The 12,266-nt window shown below is 49.5% G+C and overlaps 1 pseudogene; it reads left to right on the top strand.

The window, feature by feature from the left end:
* The first annotated feature begins 7,532 nt into the window (after window positions 1-7,532).
* On the top strand, window positions 7,533-10,410 carry LOC141938244 (U6 snRNA-associated Sm-like protein LSm5; annotated as a pseudogene).
* Window positions 10,411-12,266: the final 1,856 nt, after the last annotated feature.

Genomic DNA, 12,266 nt, shown 5'->3' with positions numbered 1-12,266 from the left:
TCCCAGCCCTTGAGCCGGGGCCAGGGATGGGGCAAGGGCAGCTGGGTCGGAGGGTCTTACCGCAGCTTGGTGACCACCAGTTCCTCCTGGAGGAGGAGAAGGCGCCTCTCGCTCCTCTTGCAGCCCCGGGTCAGCTGCACGTCTGCGCTCAGCACCGGCTCTGCATCGGCGAGAGCGTCCCTGCGGAGCAGAGCACGGCAGGCATCAGAAAGGCCGCTGCTGCGGGGCCTGGCCATGCCCCCCTGTCCCCAAGCCACGGGGGGAGCCCACCTGGAGCCACAGCAGCCGTTGGCCTGGCCCATCCTGCCCGGGACAGGAGGACCCTCGCTGTGCACCAAGGATGCGGCCCAGCCGGTGACAGCGAGGATGGGAAGCGGGTTGCCGGAGCCTGGTCAGCGCTGCTCGGCCAGACCCTGCCTCCTCCCAGTGCCGCTCTGTGCCAGCACAGCTCCGTGCTGCCGGCGCTGGGGGCTGTTGGCTCCAACTGATTGACAGCCCAAGCCCAACGGACAGTGGGAGGGGCCACAGGCTGGGCGTTCTCTCCAGCATGGCCCCGCCTCTCTAGCATGGCCCCGCCTCTCTTGCCCTGGGGAGCCCAGCGCAGGACGGAGCAGAGGGAAGGACCCCTCCTCCCTCCACCTGCTGGCAATGCCTCTTGCCTTGGGCTTCCCCGCTGGCTCCCGGGCTCCAGCTGCACTTGGTGCCGCTGCTCACCACCCTCTGGCCTTGGCTGGTCAGCCACTTTCTACCCACCTCCCCCTCTCCTCAGCCAGCCCACGCTGCTTCAGCGTCTCCACGGGGCTATTCTGGCAGACGCTGCGGAAAGCCTTCCTCACGTCTGGGTGGACAGTGGCCACCGCACTCCTCTCGTCTCCCCAGCCAGTCATTTCACCACAGAAGGTTATTAGGTGGGGCCAGCAGGGTTTCTCCTGCTGACTCCATGCTGACACCTAGTTCCAATGACCTTCGTTCCTTCATGTTTCCAGGACGTGCTGCGGCATTCCCAGCACCTCCATGAACACAGAAGCCCCTTTTCTCATCCAATATAATAATACAATAATATTATAATAATTATAATAATAATATAATGGTGCCTGGGACACACACACACACACACAGAGTGACAGAGAGGGGTGTCTTGGGAGGAACCAGGCACCTGGGGAGTCCCCAGCCCCACTCTGAGGGAACCCAGATGTCCGGGGGGTACCCTGGTGTGTGTGGGGGTCACTGGAGTGGAGGTTGGCCACGGGGGTGTTTGGGGAAGTTTTGGGGTGATTTGGGGTACATGGGCTGATTTGGGATGATATGGGGGGCTTGGGGGCATATGGGGAGGTTTTGGGGGTGATTTAGGGTATATGGGGGTTTTTGGGGTGGTTTGGGGGGATATGGTGTTTTGAGGGGATATGAGGGTTTGGGGAGTGATTTGGGGGGTATGGTGGTTTGAGGGGATGGGGGGGGGATTTGGGGTATATATGGGGGTTTGGGGGGATATGGGCAGGTTTTGAGGTGATTTGTGGGGATATGGGGAGATATGGGGGATTTAGGAGGGATTTGGGGGGGTTTGGGGTATACGGGGAGTTTTTGGGGGTGATTTAGGGGATATGGGGAATTTTGGGGTGATTTGTTGAATACGGGTGGTTTTGGGGTCATATGGGGGATATGGGGGAATATGGGGGTGTTTTAGGTTTAATTGGGGAGTTATGGGGGTTTTGGGGGATGTGGGGGTGGTTTGGGGGGATATGGGGTTTTTTGGGGGTGATTTGCTGGGATATTTGGGGGTTTGGGGTGATATGGGGGATATAAGGGGGACTTTAGAAGGATATGGGGGTTTTGGGGTGTAATGGCAGGTTTTGAGATGATTTGTGGGGATATAGGGGAGATTTGGGGGGGTTGGGTGGATATGGGGGGTTTGGGGGCACATGGAGAAGTTTTGGTGGTGATTTAGGGGATGTGGGGAGGTATTGGCGTGATCTGGGGATATACAGGATGTTTGGGGGTAAAATGGGGGATATGGGGAAGTTTTGGGGGGGTTTGGGGGGATATGGGGGGTTTTGGGGTGATTTGGGGGGATATGGGATGTTGGGGGGATATTGTGGTGTGATTTGGGGAGATATGGGTAGTTTTTGGGGTGATTTGGGGGATATGGGTGGGTTTGGGGTCATATGGGGAGGTTTTGGGGTTGATTTGGGATATATGGGGAGTTTGGGGGGATATGGGGGATATGGGAGGGATTGGCGGGATATGGCGGGTGATTTGGGGGGATATGGGTGGTTTTGGAGGGGATTTGGTGGCATATGGGGAGGTTTGGGGGGGATATTGAGTGGTGATTTGGGGGTGATATGGGGGTGTTTGGGGGTATATGGGGGATAGAAGTGGTATTTTGGAAGGATATGGGACGGTTTGGGGTGATATGGGAAGGTTTTGAGGTGATTTGGGTGTATTTGAGGAGATATGGGGCATTTAGGGGGGATCTGGTGAGATATGGGGGGGTTTGGGGGCATATGGGTAGGTTTGGGGGGTGATTTAGGGGATATGGGTGGGTTGTGGGTTGATTTGGGGATATAGAGGAGGTTTAGCGGGTATAGTAAGTTTGGGGGTGTTATGGGGGTGGTTGAGGGGATATGGGGGTGATTTGGGGTTTATGCGGGTTTGGGGGGATATGGGGGATATGGGGGTGTATGGGGAATTTTAGGGGTGATTTGGGGATATATGGAGGGGTTGTGGTGATATGGGGGTATATGGTGGGGTTGGGGGTATATGGGGGTGATTTGGGGGCATATGGGGGGTTTGGGGGTGATTTGGTGGTATATGGGGGGTTTGGATGGGATATGTGGGGGAGTCCTGGGGGATATGGGGGTGTTTGGGGGATATGGGGGATATAAGGGTTATTTTGGAAGGATATGTGTGGTTTTGGCGTGCTATGGGAAACTTTTGAGGTGATCTGGGTGGATTTGGTGAGATATGGGGGTTTGGGGGGTTATGGGGAGGTTTTGGGGTTGATTTAGGGGATATGGGGTGTTTTGGGGTGATTTGGGGAGATATGGGGGGTTTGGGGGTGATTTGGTGGGATATGGGGTGGTTTCGGGGGATATGGGGGATATAAGAGGTGTTTTGAAATGTTATGGGGGTGTTTATCCCCCACAAGATCCCTCCCAGTACCCCAGCAGCCCCCACTGGACCCTTCTTGCACCCCATTACTGTCCCCCAGGACCCCAATATCTCCCCCAGAAACCACCCCCAGGAGACGATCATTAGACGCTCCCCCCCCCCTTCCCACCCCCAGACACTAATAACCCCCTGAACTCCCCCATGACCCCAATAACACCCCCCAAGCACCAAGACCCTCCACCAATACCTCCCTCAAAACACCCCCAGGACCCCAGTACCTCCCCCAGAACCCCCTCCAGGATGTCCCCAATCCCCCCACCTCAGACACCAATATCTCCCTCAAGACCCCCCCCGAGGACCCCAATAACCCTCCCAAACCCCTCCAGGACACCCCCCACCCCCCGACTCCATTACACTCCCTCTAGGACCCAAATAACCCCCTCAGGACACCAATAACTCCCACAACTCCCACAGAACCCCAATAACACCCCCCCAAGAATCCCCCCAGCTCCCAAATCCCCCACTCACGGCACAGGCAGGAGTGTGGGCAGGTTCTGGGGGGGGGGACAACGTGCTGGAGCCCCCCCGGGGGTCCCCTGGCCCCCACAGGGCCTACTTCCTGCTGACAGTCTGTGAGGGCCTATGGTCTGCAGTGAGGCGGCCTAGGCAGGAGGTCCTCCAGCTCTCTGTGGTCTGCACTGAGGGATGTTCCAGGAAGAGAGTTTGGTTCACCCAGCAAGTGGGAATTCCTCCTTTTAAAACACTCGCTTTGTTCTGGATGGCTGAATGAATTTTTCTCCTGCAAAGGTGGCACCAGCACCAGCAGCACCAGCACCAGCAGCACCAGCACCACCACCAGCACCAGCACCAGCACCAGTGGTGGTGGCTCCGGCCTAGCAGTGGGTGAGTGCAGGGGCTGGGGCCGATTTCCCTGGAGGGGGTGGTGGGATCGCCAGGGAAGGGGAAAGCTTTGGTCTAAAAACCCAAACTTTTTCATGGTTCTGATTTTTTTTAAAAAAAGTTTTGTTGTCACAGTTCGGGCTGTTCAGATGTTCTGATGTGTGACTGTGCTTGTTCTTTTACCTTGAACTTGGTGGGTCTTTGCTGTCTGTAAGGGTCTGTTGTGTCTGCGGGGTTTATCTATCAGGTTACCCCAGGGAAAGTGAATTTTAGCTCTTTATTTTTACTTCAAGTGTGAAAGAAGTGACACATTTAATATTTTCTGCTCTCTGTGGTGATTTGGGTTGTGTGGGTTCAATCTGATGAACACCTCAGAGTGGTGCTTCAGAGGGTGCCAGTCACCAGAGCCAAGAGGTGCTGATCAGAAACCTGCATTAAGCCCGAGGGCGAGAGCTGGCCCAGGTGGGCTCTTGCCTTCTGGCTGTGGGACAGTTTTTCCCAGGTCGGGGGTGCTGGGAGCGATGTGGGGGGGTGAGCATGGGGGTGTGCTGGAGCCCAGCCCCTTTGCAGAGCCCCGCTGCTCCTCTGGCTTTCTGGACAAAGTTCAGTTTCTGTGCTGAGCTTCTAATTTGCACCTTTTCCAAAAGACAAATCCTGTTTGTTTCAAGTTGGAACGACCCTGCTCTGCTTTCAGAAAAGAATCTCTTGACATCTGCAGGCAGAGCAGAAGTCTCACACAATGAAGGTACAAGAAGTAATTGAAAAGTAATTAAAGGACAAGTTTCTGTGTGCTGGGATCCTGGAAGTGCTTCTGGTTGTGAAATCCGGCAGCAACACTTGCTCTCAGGCTGCAAACAGCCGGCAGAGCTCCTGCCGTGGGTGGCACTGCTTCAGCCTCCCCTGTCAGCCGCTCCTTCATCTCCAGCTCTCTGCTCTGCACCAGCTCTGCATAAAATAGTCGCTTTTCACTGCATGTAGCTGTGGATTGCTGTAAACGTGATGTAACTGGTTGCCATCGTTCTTCTTTGCAAGCTTGTCCCGCCTGATGTGCTGTCGGTCTGCAGATCGTCACCTCGTTCCTAGGTGAGTGTTGGGGCTCCTCCTGGGGTCTCCTGTGCATCTTCTTAAATGTTGACAAAATGCCCATGTGAAAATAGAATTAATCATCAGAATAACTGATAAGGAAGAATTAATCAAGATTTAAACAAAACCAGGCTCCTGTCCAGAACACCTGTGTAGTTCATCTTGCCTGTTTTTCCTTCCCGTCGCTTTCAAGCTCCTGTTCAGTTCTGCTGTGCCCTGCATCTCTGCTTGTTCTCATCCCGATTTCATGTAGCCAGGCAGACCAGTTTCCTCCTCCTCCTTTTCCCTGGTTTTCTCCCTGTGAAATCTGTTTTCTGTAATTGCCTGGTCTTCGTGGAAACACATTTAAAAACTGCTCTCGCAGGTTCCCCCCTTTCAGGAGGTGCCTGTGGCTGCAGGGATGCCGTGCGAAGCAGGTGGGACAGGGCTGGTGTCTGCTCCGGGTCGGGGTTTGCACCCCTCGGGTGCTGCGGAGAGGCAGGGTGCTGTGGGCTCGCGGCGGTAGCTCGGGCTCGGAGCAGAACCTGGTCTTTGGGGAAAACGTGAGTTTTCCTGGAGTGACTCCCTGTCCCTAAGGCTGGCTGGCAGCCTGCAGCCGGCGTGTGCCCTGTGCCGGGGAGCTGGCGGGGGGCTGTCAGGGGAGCGGAAAGGTCTGACAACACCTTTCTGGGGCGCTGGCTGGGACAGGCTGGGGAGGTCTTGAGCTTTGTGTGTGGTGGTCAGGGGAGGCCATGCAGCAGATGGAGCCGGCTCGTCTCTGATCGACCTTTTGAGGCAAGTCCTGTTGGGGATTTAGGTTTTAGGACAGTTAACTGAAATCTTGCTTTCTAAGTTCTTGCTGATCGATATGAAAAATGCAACACCTCAGAATGGCAGTAGTCAGAGGTGGGCTGCATCTGGATCCAGGTGATGCTCCTCTGTCCTTAGAACTTAAGGAAGGAAGCTTGCAGGTGTCAGTAGTGCTGCTGCTGAGGGGATTGGGTTTTCCAGAGCTGGGGAGCAGATTCTTACCCTGTCTATACTGCGTCTGCACTGTGAAAGCTTGTGCACAGTAATGCCTTGCTGTCTGACCCTTCTGTTTCAGAGCTCTGCCGTCAGTTATTTAATACCCTGCTCTGGTTACTGTTGTCATGGTCCTGTTTTCCTTCATCCTTCACTGACCATGGTGAGCAGCAGGCATTTGAAGGTGGTGATGAAAATGTGATGGATCAGGAGAGGCAGCAGGACCACTGGCAGTGAAAGAGTTGTCAGGTGTTCAGTCTCACAGGAGAAGCAGCTGAGAGGTTTCAGCATGGTGATTTGTTTGAAGATGGGTCACACGGGGTCACCAGGACATCATGAAGTTTAATTTTGTGTTATAAAGGGATTTTCCACTCTAAAGCTCAGGCAAGTAGCAGTTATTTCTTGGTATATTAAAAGCAGTTAGAATTTCCTCTACTACTTCTGTGATTACCAGGTGTTGAACTGGCAGCTGACAACCCCAGAGGTCTCGCTTCTGTCTCACCATCTTCCACATCACACCAGCTGTTCTTGGTGGTTCAGCTGTGTGCATTGCTGAGGCGCCTGCACACATTCCTCTCTATCCCATTGTTTCCTACGGGAAAAATGGAATTGGGAACAGTCGCACTTTGGGGATTCCATCCTGGGCAGGCGATGGGATGTGCCTGAAACTGTAGTTTGACTGTATGGGGGATTATTGCAGAACCAGAGCGTAGGGTTGGGGAGTCAAAACGTTTCAGCAGCAATGAAGAGAGAAGTATGGGAAGGTTTCAGCTGCAAGCCTGCACACACTGGGTGTGCATGTACTCGAATGCACGGCTGCATTGCCCCAGGCTGCAGAGGTTATTGTGTAGAAAAGCCCTTGGTTAGGGGAATAATTGTCTGTTGTTGAGGATTTCTGGAAAGTAAATGGCAGATGCATTATGCTTCTGTCTGACTTGTTTATTCCATCACTACAGCCAGGATCTCTCTGACTCTGTTGTAGTGTGTCCCTTTCTAGCCTTGGCCTGTTGTCTGAAGTTGGTCTGCTCAATTTTTGTGATCCTTAAGGATAAAGTAGTTCATGGCGAAAACTGAGTGTTCATCTGAGTTCATGCTGATAACACAGTTCATGATTATTCTGGGTCAGGGATTGTCTCTTTTACGCTACTACGGTGCTTGTGGCTGAGTCTGATACTTGGTCAGGGCAACCACAGCTCTGGAAATTGGTGACACCCTCTGCTGCTGACCCATCCGTGAGCCCCAGTGGGACATCCTGTACCATAAACCTGACACCAGGTGTGTGTCTCCCCCCGCCCCCCCGCCTTGTTTCTGTGTTTTTTACCAGTGTCAGTGGCAATTACTGCTCTGCCATCGCAGCGTTCGGGCTTTTGTTTGGGAAAATGTGCGTTCTGTAAAAGAGTCTCTTGTACCTTCGGTTTATTTACAGAACTCGTGGGGAAATGCACAGGTTCACGCATTCCTATTGTGATGAAGAGGGATAAGTTGTTGGAATGCTTCTAGGATTTGATGGCTTTGTCAGTCTCCTTTGATGGGAATGTTTAAGGCTGTCGGCTTTATGCTTTGGCTTAATTCCCACATTGCTTTTGAGAGGTTTGAGTGCACTGACTAGAACCTTTTTGTAGGGATCAGTTGTATTATTCTGATATTTTGATTTTACAGATAAAGTTACTGTTCAGTATGAGATGAAAACAAACATTTTGCCTTTAAAACTCTGGGCCTTATTTTCCTTGAAACTGGATTTTCAGATGTGGTGTTAGAAGGCATTGCAGAATTCTAATTGTTATTTCTGCATCTTGTTGCTGTTTAATGTTTGGTGGCCTGAAGAACAGTACTGTGTAAGATCTATAAGCAAAGTGGTTTTGTATTTTAGGAATACCTGCCAGCTGAATAGTTTATACCTTGGACTTAAACTCTAGAGGGTGATCTATGCAGGACAGCCATGTCATAGCGTAGCTGGTGCATGATTTCTACTTGTAGTCAGCTTCCTAATTTGTAGGCTTAATTTTGCACGGGTTGTGTGTTGAACTTTGCAGCAGTTTGTTTGCATTACCATTTGCTTGAGGCCTGGGCAAAGATTTAAAGAGTTTGCAGACTTAAGGATAAGTATTTATTACTTTGTCATGCTGTGTTATTATTTGAAACCTCTTTTGAGTATTGGTGGTATTCAAGAAATTGCCAAGATTTAGAGGGTGACTCTATACCTTTATGTACTGAGCAGAAAAGTACAATGGATCTTTCTAGTTGCCGGGCAGCTTTCTTTGCTTTCTTTGGTCAATCTATCAAGATTATGCTGCGGTGTGGCTAATTTAGTTGGTAGTTGCAACAACTGTTGTCTTAATGGAGAGACTTAGGTCAGTTCTGTAATGAAAACTGGGCTCGCTGTCCCTGCTTCTGTGTTCGTACTCACTTTCTCTAACGCTGCCTCAGTGAGATTCCACTTGAGGGCCGAAGAATCACAAAGCTGGACCAGATTTTGCTAAATGGAAATAACGTAACAGTGGTAAGTCATTGTTGTTAAAAGGCTGCAGGCATATATTTTCTGTACCTGTAAGCTGATCAGTAACTGAGTTCAGCTAGTTCAAGCTGCGCTTTCCAGACACTTCCATTACATGAGGTACTTTCAAGTAGCTTCCAGGGCATATGTGTGTATGAATGATGCTGGAAGAGTGATGTGGCTGCCTTACTTGGTACGTGTTACAGTTTAAAGAAAAATAAAACGAGAAGTGCGTGGCCTTAATTTTATTTTGGTGAGTGTTTTTCTGGTTTTCAGGTGTGCAAGGGAATCACTGCCTTTGTTACCCACTCTGTAGGCCAGCTCATACAGTGGCTTTTAACTCGTGAGTGCTTGCGTGCATAAGTATAGAGGTGGAATGCATCTACATTTCATCCATTACTGTACATATAAATGTGTTTGCAGCAGTTTGGATGCTTAGAAGCTCGTCGAGTCATTTGGCGGTTGTGGTACCGAGCAATGCCCGGAGAGCTGTACCTTTACATGCTCAGGAGAGAAATCTGGAGGTCTGTTGGATTATACCAAATCAGAAGCACCGTGACTTTTAGTATATTGTGTGCTGATGTCTGTAGATCAGTACTGAAACAGTCATGAAATACTGTGATTAAGCATCCCTAAGCTGCCTTCTGCAACTTCCTGAATACCACAAAAGCAGACCCACGGTAGTTCTTTGCTTGTCTGCATGGATGGCTGCAAAGTCTGGCCTTCCTGCAGAAGGGTATTCCTAATTTTGTGGGAAGAGAAGAGGAGGACTGACTTGAGTCAAAGTTGGCTCTGTGTGAATGGGGAGTAATTTCCATTTTGCTGTCTTAGCTACCTTGCGCCTCCTCGCTGTGTGTCTGAGCACGTGCCATCTTGACTTAACCAAAGCAGAAAAAGGGCTTAGAAATGACTGTGCTGCATCCTGAAAGGATAGTGCATGTTCTGACTTCTTGTGTGGGGTGAAATTGCTACCGTCCAGTGAAGCTGCTGGTGTGTTCTCTTGAAGCAGGAGCTGGTGATTCTTAGCGTGCAAATTTCCAGCAAGACGTAGAGATGTTTCTGTATTCGAACTTGTGTCTCTTTTGGGGACACATCTTCCCACATCAGGAGGACTGTGCTTTAGACTTTTCCTTACTTTGGTGCCAAAAGCAGCAAAGCTCTTTGTCTTTAGAAGTGCTCAGCTAATTATTAAGAATATATCAGTAAAAGGAATGGTTATTCTCTTTTCCCTTATTGATGTTTTTGCTTTTGTATTCCCTTTTCTGTTGTTCAGTTCTTTACTTTCTTCACAGGAAAATGCTATGCTGACTTATTCCCTGCTGCCTGTAGAAGGGCTCAGGCTCGCTCGTAGTTTTTGGGCTCTGCTTAGCAATAGAAGTTGGAAAGAGGAGACCAACTTCCCAGTGTAGCGACAGTCTGGGGAAGAATTGGCAATTGGAGAAATTCTTCATGGAAGGGAGCATGTTCTTTGTCTTTCTAAAAATGAGCTGTAGTGTTTCTAGACAGACTCATCTCCTTGAAGTGAATAACAAAGACAAAAACCAGGATGTGTGTTATCTAGGCACCCCTTCATGTTTTGTTAAACATTCTTTGCGTTTTGGAGATTTTGGCTTTGGCCTGCACTTCTCTGGCAGTAACTGACTTCCTCTGTTGGGAGAGGAAGTTACTATTGAATCTAAAAATCACTTTTGTGATCTACCACAAAGTCTCCATCTGCTAAAAACTGTTGTAAAGCAAGACCTGTCAGGTGTGGGTTTGTGAGACTCAAATCTATGGCACTAACACCAGCTGGTTCCTGGAGAGGAGAGGGACCTGAAGTATAAATTGATGCAGCTGTCATCTATGAAGACATGTCGTATCTATATATCTATAACCTAAAGAGAGCTCTTGGGGTGTGGGTTGTTTGTTTATTTGTTTTGTTGACACACTCTTGCAGTTGGCAGTTGAAAAAGACAAGGATTTCCTCTTCAGGAAAGGTGCATTGCTAATGATAACGCTGACTTTGTTAAGTTGAAGTCGTTGAAATCACTTTCTTGTGAAGACACACTGATCTGTTCTGAACAGAAGGCCTTCTTTTTGTTAGTTCCTGTGTTCCGTTATGTCAGTGCACAAGCTAGATTTCTAACTGGTTGATGGGAAAGTAATAGTTCTGTTTCAGTTGCTGTCAGTCTTCAGTTTTTCTCCATCTGTTGCATTTGTTTATGGCCCAAGTCTATGTAAAATACAGGTCGTGAGGCAAGAGATTGCTGTTCTTCAGAACAGGGGCAGGTGCTAAGCTGGATCATTTGTTTAAACACTGCTTCAGGCTGTGTCGCCAGAAACCAGGGGGTAGAGTGCTGGAGAATTCGTAAAGCTCTTCAAAGTGGATGCAGCTGTTGGATGCTCAGCCCCCTTTGGTTCAGCTCCCTTTTGCTTGGTAGATAGACTTTCCTAGTTCATGTTCAAGGGATAAAACCAAACCAAAGCAAAGCAAACCCTAAAGAAAGGCTGGTGTTAAAACTTCTCATTGGTGTCCGCGGTGACTCTGCTTTCACCACCAAGTGCTGCTGTGTACACTCAATGAAACTGGGAGCTGCCCGTGCCTGCTTGCGTAGATCTGAGTCCTCGTTTTAGGGTCAATGTTCTTTTGACTGCATCTGTTCTCGCGTGATATAAAAACGTGACAGATATTGGGAGCGACTCTTTAGGAGAATTACTGTAAAGGAAGGAATTGCTGGTTTTATTTTGTCATGATGGACAAAAAAATAACTGATTCTAAGTCATGTCCGCTGCAGCTTATGCTTCCACAATACACTGCTCAGCTGATTTCTGTGTGTAAATGGCTTTGGAGGGCAATCCCAAAGGAGGTGCCTGCTGTTGCTCTAGGGAGAAGCAGGCTGCAGCATGGACTCAGAGGGCCAGGACGTGCTTTGCCTTCATGTCACCAGAAGAAGAACGAGGAGTTGAAGAAGGGGGCTCGGGAGCAAGAAACTGCAAGGAAGTTGCTGTACGAGATCCTTTTGCCTTGCTCTGTCTGACAGAAAAGCTGCCTTCTGCTCGCTGGGCCTTAGCCTGAAACACTGTGAGCACTCCTTGCTCGAGCCTGTGAGAGGGGAGAGGGTCCTTCCTCTGCCAGGGAGTGTGCTACTGTGGGCTGGCTTGTTCTGAATAGATGATCGGCAGTTGTCGTGTTGAGATTGCATGGTGACAATCTATACTGTTGACCCCCTGAATGGTTTTTCATTTCTGTCCCCGTTTCCTTCTCCAGCTCTTTTTAATACATCGTTTAAAACCAAAAAGTTTTAAACCTACATTTGACTGGAACATCATCTGTCGGTTTTGGCTGCAAACATTTTATTTCCTAAAAATAAGTCGCCTTTTCATCAGAACACTTAAAAGATTTCTGGACAGTGTAGTACTACTGTATTGGGGTTTTTTGAATAAGTTTCTCTACATGTTTCAGTGTGTGCACTTAATTTCTACTTCACTTAGTATTTTGAAAACAGTCTTAATCTGAACAGGAGTTTCATGCTTGGGAGAGAAGAAGAGCAGATCTTGACTCAAGAGCAGCTTTTCAAAGGGAAAGGTGAACTATTTTGTTTCATTTTGGATTTTTATTCTGATGGCACAAACATCTTGTTTTCTCAGGATTTTGTTACCTCGGGAAAAGAACTTGGTATTGCTTCGCTTCCTCCTTCTC

The sequence above is a fragment of the Strix uralensis genome, chromosome Z (genome assembly GCF_047716275.1).
Source record: "Strix uralensis isolate ZFMK-TIS-50842 chromosome Z, bStrUra1, whole genome shotgun sequence".
Taxonomy (NCBI): domain Eukaryota; kingdom Metazoa; phylum Chordata; class Aves; order Strigiformes; family Strigidae; genus Strix; species Strix uralensis.
This window is presented reverse-complemented; position numbering and strand designations above follow the sequence as displayed.